Genomic DNA, 8319 nt, shown 5'->3' with positions numbered 1-8319 from the left:
GTCGTCTGTCAGTACCCCCTTTTCCCAAGCAAGGATCAATTCATCAATGAGAGGCTCCATGAACAAACCCATCTTGTTCCCTAGGTGTCCAGGGATTATCAGTGACAAGAATATGTTCTTGGGTTGAAACATGACGCCGGGGGGAGATTGAGGGGGATCACAAACATGGGCCAACAAGTGTACGGGGCCGCCAACAATCCATAGGGGTTGAACCCATTTGTTGCCAATGCTACACGTACATTCCGAGCCTCCTTAGCTTTACCATGATGTATGCCATCGAAATGGGTCCATGCATCGCCATCCGATGGGTGTACCATCTTGTCAGCATTGTATCTTTTGCCATGTTTGTGCCACGTCATCTGTTTCGCGGACTCCTCTGTCATGTATAGCCGTTGGATCCTCAATATGACAGGAAGGTACTGTAGGACCTTCGCGGGGATACCAAGCTGTTCCTTCTTGCCATCACTAGTGTTGACCTCTAGATACCTAGAGGATTTGCACTTTGGATAGTGCGTTGCTTTCTTGTGATCTTTCCTAAATAGGACGCAACCATTCGGACAAGCATGGATGTGCTCATACGGCATCTTAAGGGCACAAAGAAGTTTCTGTGACTCATACAAGTTCTTCGGCAGAATGTGACCCTCTAGAAGCAGGGATCCAACAACTACCAACATACCATCGAAGTTGTCTCGACTCATGCTACACTGCGACTTGAACGCCATTAGGCGTCCAATGGCATCCAGTTGCGAAACCATTGTCTTTTTGTGAAGGGGCTTCTATGTCGAAGACGCATATCATAGTACGCCTTTGCGGATTCCTCTGGCTCGTCCTCTAATCCTTCATCAAACTGTGCCTCCTAAAAGTCGTCCATCCAGTCTGCTACCCCGGCATCTCCATCAAAAGCCTCGAGGCATGGTCTCACCACCTTCTCTCTAATACGATCGGCTTCACCATGGTGGATCCAGCAGGTATATTGGCGTGAATCCATACTTGCAAAGATCTTCCCCCACGTTCTTCCTATTCTTTCTTACACGGTTGTCACATTTGCTGCAGGGACATGGCATCCGACTCGACCCTCTAGCAGCCTCGCCAAATGAATGCTCCAAGAAAGCATTAGTCTTAGTCATCCATTCTAGGGTCATACTTGCGTGGCACGTGTACATCCAATCACGGTTCTCCATCCTCTGGCATATACATATGTAAGCAAGTAATATAACCAGCAATTGCATCTACACGGCGTTCCTACCATCTAATAGGTGAGGATAGGTCCTAATCCCACCCGCGGATGCGTAGATGAGGTCAGTTTCAATGCTCCGCTCCTATCCGAGATAGAATTTTGGTAGCACCTCCCCGCTGTTCTCCCGATACACATCCTATAAGGGAGAGTGTGTATATGGAGAACAACAGGGAGGTGACGCCGAAAGTCTGTCTTGAATCGGAGCGAACCATCGAAACTAACCTCATCTACGCATCCGTGGGCTGTCCAAAATACGTGGACAATCCAAAAGAGATATGGTCGTAGATATGCAAAGATCTGCATACCTCCGACCGTATCTCTTTCGAACAGGAGACGCCTAACTGGGCTACGTGACTATATAAAACATGCATGCAAAGGAGGAGGGGGTTATACCTAGGGTGGCGGTGGAGTCCGGCTAGCGGGGCAGTGGTGTGTCGGTGCAGTGGCGAGGCGATGCGGTGTAGGCAGACCAGCAGCGCCGACGAAGACGATCGGGGTCGCCGAGTCCCTCCCACGGGTCCTTCTCCTACATAAAAAGGCAATAGGTTAGAATCCATTGAAAATTTCGGTAGCACCTCCCTTGCATGGGGAGGTTTCCAAAACCTGCAAGAAATATAGGCGCGATGGCCAACAACCACATATATACCAAATATAGGCACGAAGGCCAACAAACATATATATACCAAGACGAGCCATGTACTTTAGTTCTCTTTCCATGCAGATGAAAGTATCGAAGTAGTACAACAACAAGTACTACTACCACTACAACTACTACTAACACTAACACTACTACTACTACTACTAACACTACTACTATCACTACTTACTACTAACACTACTAACTACTACTAACACTACTAAGTACTACTACTAACTACTACAGGTGTAGGGCATACCTTCGCGACGAGAATGGCAACAACAAGGGTCGGCGACAACGGCGGGGATGACCGCAGCGGCGTGAGGGTCGACGGGCCTAGGCTGGCACCTTCTTTCTCATCTCCTTCTCCTTCTCCTCCTCTCTTCTCCCCTCCTCCTCTCTTCTCCCCTTCTCCTCTCTTCTCCCCTGCCTCCTCCTCCTCTCTTCTACAGTGGCCGCCAGCGGGGGCAGTGGCCGCCGACGGGGGAGGTGGTCGCCGAGGGGGGCGCGCAGGCGAGGGAGGTGGCCGCCAAGGGGGCCGGCACGGGCGGTGGAGGCCGGGCGGGGGCGGCAGCTGCGCGAGGACCCCGCGCGGGGAGGCGGACGGGGACGGGCCGTGCGGGCCGCCACGCGAGGCGCCGCCGCGGGGAGGCGGATGGGGACAGGCGCCGTGGGGGCCTGCGCGGGGAGGCGCGGTGGCTGGGGCGGAGGCGTGGGCCGGCGATGTGCGGCGGCGGCGGCTGAGGGAGAGAGAGGTGAGAGGGAGAGAGAAATGAGAGAAAGAGAGAGAGAGAGAGAGAGCGTGTCGGCCGGGCGCGGGTGAAGGGATAAGGGCGGCTTTGCCGAGTGCCAGATCGGTGGCACTCGGCAAAGTCAATTTCCTTCGCCGAGTGTCGTGATCTGGCACTCGGCGAAGTTTTAAAAAAAATTCAGCAGCTTTTTGCCGAGTGCTAGTTGGGCGGCACTCGGCAAAGTTATTACTTTGCCGAGTGCCAACCCTAGGCACTCGGCAAAATAATTTTTTTTTTGTTTTTTGTCACCAATTTTTTTGAAGCTTTAGTACACTACCACAAACAACATGTTTAAATTTGGGACATTTTTATTGCCTTTTGGCATATTTCTATAGTTTATTTTGTTTTGTTGAATTTTTCGGAAAATGTAAGTTTGGGTGCATCGAATAATGGATTACATTCGTTCAAAAAATGTTATCCTTGTTTCTTAGTGTAAATTTAGGCTAAATCCAGGAACTATCTCGAAATTTTGATCAACGTGCTCACGGGGCAACGCCGCGCAACTTGCGTGGGAGTGGTTTTTTAATTGTATAAAATGCGAACGAATTCCGAAAATCATGAAACTTGTCGAGTTGTCGCCGTATCGTATGCGTATGCCGTGGAAAAAAATTGAAAAAGTTTCGAGCACGTTGTCATGTACGATGCTCACAATCCAGGACATAATTAAAAAAACCACTCCCACGCAAGTTGGCGGCGTTGCCCCGTGAGCACGTTGATCGAAATTTCGAGACAGTTTCTGGATTTAGTCTAAATTTACACGAAGAAACAAGGATAACATTTTTTGAACGAATGTCATCCATTATTCGATGCACCTGCAGTTCAAACTTACATTTTCTGAAAAAATTCAACAAAATAAAATAAACTATAGAAATATGCCAAAAGGCAATGAAAATGTCCCAAATTTAAACATGTTGTTTGTGGTAGTGTACTAAAGCTTCAAAAAAAATTGGTGGCAAAAAACCAAATTTTTTTTTTGCCGAGTGCCAAACGAGGGGCACTCGGCAAAGAGGACGCCGCTGGATGCCGTTAGTCCCCTACCAATCTTTATCGAGTGTCTGTCTTTGCCGAGTGCCACCACTCGACAAAGACAGCCTTTGCCGAGTGCCATATTTTGCCGAGTGCGGCGCTCGGCAAAGCAGGCCTTTGCCGAGTGTCCGAAATTTGGCACTCGGCAAAGATTTTTGCACTCGGCAAATCACGTGTTTCCCGTAGTGATTGCTAGTTTTTTTTTATTATTTTGAAGTGGTGTAGAGTACATGGTATTTTATAATTTTCATGAATAAAATAACCAAAATAATCGTTGAAACTAACATATGTGCTAAGACATACTTCCTCGATCCTAAATTATAAATCATTTCAAGAATCTTAGAGAGTCAAAGCATCTCAAGTTTAACTAAAATTATAAAAAGGAATTATAAAAATTTATGACATTAAATAGATATACTATGAAAATATAATTAATGAAGATCCTAATGAGACTTAATTGGTACCATAAATGTTAGTATCTTATCATATAAATTTAGTCAAAGTTGAGATGCTTTGACTCTCTATGATTTTTTGAATGACTTATATTTTGCGATAGAGAGAGTAATTTACATAATTTATGTAGATCATATGTGTGTAAAAAACATGATGCGAAGTCCAGTCGAAGACATGTGACGAAACCAAAGAAAACATAAAAAAAATAGCTCACCAAACGATACCTCAGGGGCACACGTACTGCGTGTATACCGTGAGCTTCCATTTCTTCCTCGTGTAAGCAGAGAGATGAGAAAAAGGACGATACCTCACGGAACAAAAGGTTAGCTAAACTATCAGATTGCTTCAGTCAACAATTGCGTACGACGATCAAATAAGCTAGTAGTATTCAGCAATCGGATCCCCAAAAGAACGAATAAGGTAGTAAAAAAATAGCAGATAGGTCAAAACTAAGGCATAAAACTTGGCTGGAACGTGGTTCAAGGAGGGCTGCGATTCCTTCATCGCAGAGTTCTCGGATTGCAGCGATAGTAATCTAATTTAGTAGTGTATCTTTCATATCATTGCATCAGTTAATGAAAAAGAATCTTTAGTCAGTTTGTACTGAAGAACAGCACGGCATGGATAGTAGGGTAACTCTGACAAAACTGACAATGCAAGATCTGCATATACTAGGACTACATAAGAGCAACCACAGTGCATATGGATCAAATAGTCCATATACATGAGACCTATATAACCAGTCCAATAATAAACATTATTCCTCCACGTCAGCACGAATAGATTTGATTTGATCACGACTCATGAGATCAAAGGGCCAATAATAAACAAATTAAAAAAACCAAGCTTTGCGTCGACTCCAGCCTGGACATCCAAGAGTACTGTCAGGTCAAATAATACAACGCAAACTCCAAAATAATGTGCAAACAGGTGGACCAATAAAGAATATATCTTGCAAATGTAATGGAGGGGATGATGTATCTCAGAGAAAAGAAAAAAAAAAGATTGTGTGAGTAGAGAGAGGTGATGAGTTGATGGATGAACCAAAGCAAGATGGCAAAGGAGTGGAGAACATCTTGTCATCAGAACCGAGAATCGATGGCTGCTATGTGGCTATGAACTTGGCGGTAAATAAACAGGAGAATCCGTCCCCATCAAACTCCTTAAAGGAGACAACATCTGCCCCGTATGGCCCTTTTTCTAATCCGAGTTTATTAGTAAGGGGTTAGTGAGCAATCGGATTAGAAAAATAATGCATCGCGCCTTGCATGCCCCCTAGTTTAAAATTTTATCTCGGTTTATCTTTTAAAGATCCATTACGGCTAGGAAGACCCATTCCCACGTCTGTAAATACTTTTTTAATAATGCCACATATGGCTGGAGACTTGGAGAGTTTGACAAATAAACTGCAAGACCTTTTAAACACCATTCGATTCATGCTCTAATCAAGCTCTGAATCCGTTCAATTCAGGCGTCCGGGTCACCTTCCTCAACTCTGGCAACGGTCAATAGCAAGGTTAATTATGGGCTTATTTGATGCCCATACATCTACCCCAATCTATATGTGCTAGGAGGGATGGTGTGAAATTTAGCTAGGGTGGTTTCGTGGGAGTATGACCCCCGATACCCGCAGGGTTATACATGGGCCGAGCCGCTAGGGGAGATCTAACCCACGAGACTGCGCATGGGTCGCGTTACTAGTGGAGGCCCAGCTTACAAAACGACATCGCGTGAAGCACGACACAAGTCGGCGTGCCTCGCAAGACTGCGTGACGATCCTCGGTAATTTAGGAAACCTGCTCAGATATGCTAGATCCCGTAATATATGTAACTTCCTATCTTGTAAATCGATCAGAATAGAAACAACCGATCTGTAACCCTACCCCTGGCTATATAAGACGGGTAGGGACCCTTCTCGTTTTCATCTGATCATACGCAATACAACCCATCGAAAGACACAGGACGTAGGGTATTACGCCAAGTCGACGGCTTGAACTTGCCTAATCGCTGTCTCTTGCGTTCTATGTCACTGTCCGGTTTTCTCACGCGCACCTCCACCAATTCTACTATCGTGGACATACCCTTCGATAGACTGCCGACTAGATTTCGTCGACAGGTTTGATTGGGGGCTGGGATTTTTATCAGGAGGCAGGGGCCATAAAAGGGCATTTAAGAAATTTCCTTATGTGCCGGTTCGTATTTTTGATTGCAGGCCTTAAACATGGAAGTATATAAAGAAAAATCGGGTTGGTTTTTCCAGTAGAAAGAGTGCACCATGCAGTATATATATGGAGCCATCCGGTAGCTTTGCTTGCTACAGGAAACTTTGGCTGTCAGTGAGGCTGAACTGAAAGCCTGAAACCCTGATGGTTCTTCTTGTGCGCACGTGTGATGTTGTGTGACGCAACAGGCGAGGTTGAGTGAGTGGAAAGTAAGGCATCTCCGCAAGGAAATGGTGGAGGCAAAATCGGATCCAATCTAGTAGTAGTAGCTGCGACGACTCCAGCTCCGACCTCACAGCACCAGCGCCACTTGTGAAGCTCGCTAGATTTCAGCGTCGTCACCGTAGCTAGCGGCGGCCTAGCCTGTGCGTATAGCGGCTGCAGAATACCATTTGGGAGCACGTCAAGCTCCCATTTTCCGCTCCGACGAGCTGCTCATACCTAATTGAATTCAGTTGCCTTTCTCTCTTTGCTTTCTTCCCTCACAGCCAAACGACTTCCAATAGAGTAGTATATTTGCCTTTTCCTTGAAAGGAACTTCATACGCCTTGTAGTTGCAGTAGGCGTAAAAATATTTGTCTGGTAATATAATACTTCATCCGTTCCTTAATATAAGTCATATAGTTTTTAGCATCCATATTAACGCACGACTTAGAGAAGGATGTGAGACCGAGTAAAAAAAAGAAAATTAGGCCATCTTCTCTCCTAATCAGACTGCTTCCTAAATCTAAGGGATTGGTTAGGGCATGTGCTATGTACGGTGAGAAGGTTTCCAAACTAATCGGCATGAGAGCTGATACGTACCTGTATTTTGAAAAAAAAAATTAAAAATTTATATGGCTTATATTAAGGAACGGAGAGAGTATCCGCGAAGCTCACGGCCACGGATCGGCCAAATAATCTCCCTGCATTTTCTGCAACCAAAAACTCATCAAGCACTAGTGAATTGATTCTTGGCAGCATCAGTCACCACACACATGTAAAAAGCCTGCACTAATGTTACATCACGACACCATTTCTCTACACGCTTGTTGGGATTGCTGGCAAACAACACAACTGACCTTTCTCTTTCGCATCTCATCGGTTTCTTTGGAGATGGGATTTGGGGATAAAGAAGTGATGGCACCCAAAAAAAATATATGGAAAATTTGGAGATGCGGCCAGGTTGTTATCGTTATCGACCTCTGGCTGACGTAGAGAGGCACGCATTTGACTAGCGCTAAAACCTCCGGTTGTCATAGACTTCATGATTGGATATGAGCATAAGCGTTAACTTCTTTATATTAACTTCTGTATATTATGTTGTACTAGTATATATATACGAGTCAATTCAAAGATGCTTGCTGAGTATTGAATAACCTGTTCCGTTGATCATTAATCCGTTGGACATCTGTTTGATGCGTGGGAAGACATGCTAAAAAACATGTGAGGCTGTGAGGCTGAAGGGTGCTCCTCTTCTGAATTTGTTCAAAGACGTTGGGATAGCTTGTTTACCATTCAGAGATGTTATTAAGAGCAGGCCAAGCCCGTCCACCATTGTGTTGGGCCAAAGCCTTTTCTGTTCCTGAGACGGACTGGGTCAGAGTCGGTCCAGGTCCTGCCCAGCGAAAACTAGATGGGCCGAGAGGCAAACCCCACTGAGCCAAAATAAGGAAAAAGTCCATTTTGTCTCCCCAGCTCACATTTTCTTCCCTCAACTCTAAACCTAGACATAGTTCCTCCATCATCTCTCAAAACCGGTCACTTTACCTCCATGGCTGTTTTCGTTGGTGGTTTTTTCTTTTTTTTCTTTTTATGTTTTTTTTTTGCTGAATGTTTGAAAAATCATAGTAAATCAAAGAAAAAACATAAAATGGAAAATTCAATTGCATTGGACTCCAGATGAGTAGTTCTACGTAGTGAACATATGATATGGTATGCTTTAGTATAAAGTTTTTGTTGTAACTTTATATT

The sequence above is a fragment of the Miscanthus floridulus genome, chromosome 5 (genome assembly GCF_019320115.1).
Source record: "Miscanthus floridulus cultivar M001 chromosome 5, ASM1932011v1, whole genome shotgun sequence".
Lineage (NCBI taxonomy): Eukaryota > Viridiplantae > Streptophyta > Magnoliopsida > Poales > Poaceae > Miscanthus > Miscanthus floridulus.
This window is presented reverse-complemented; position numbering follows the sequence as displayed.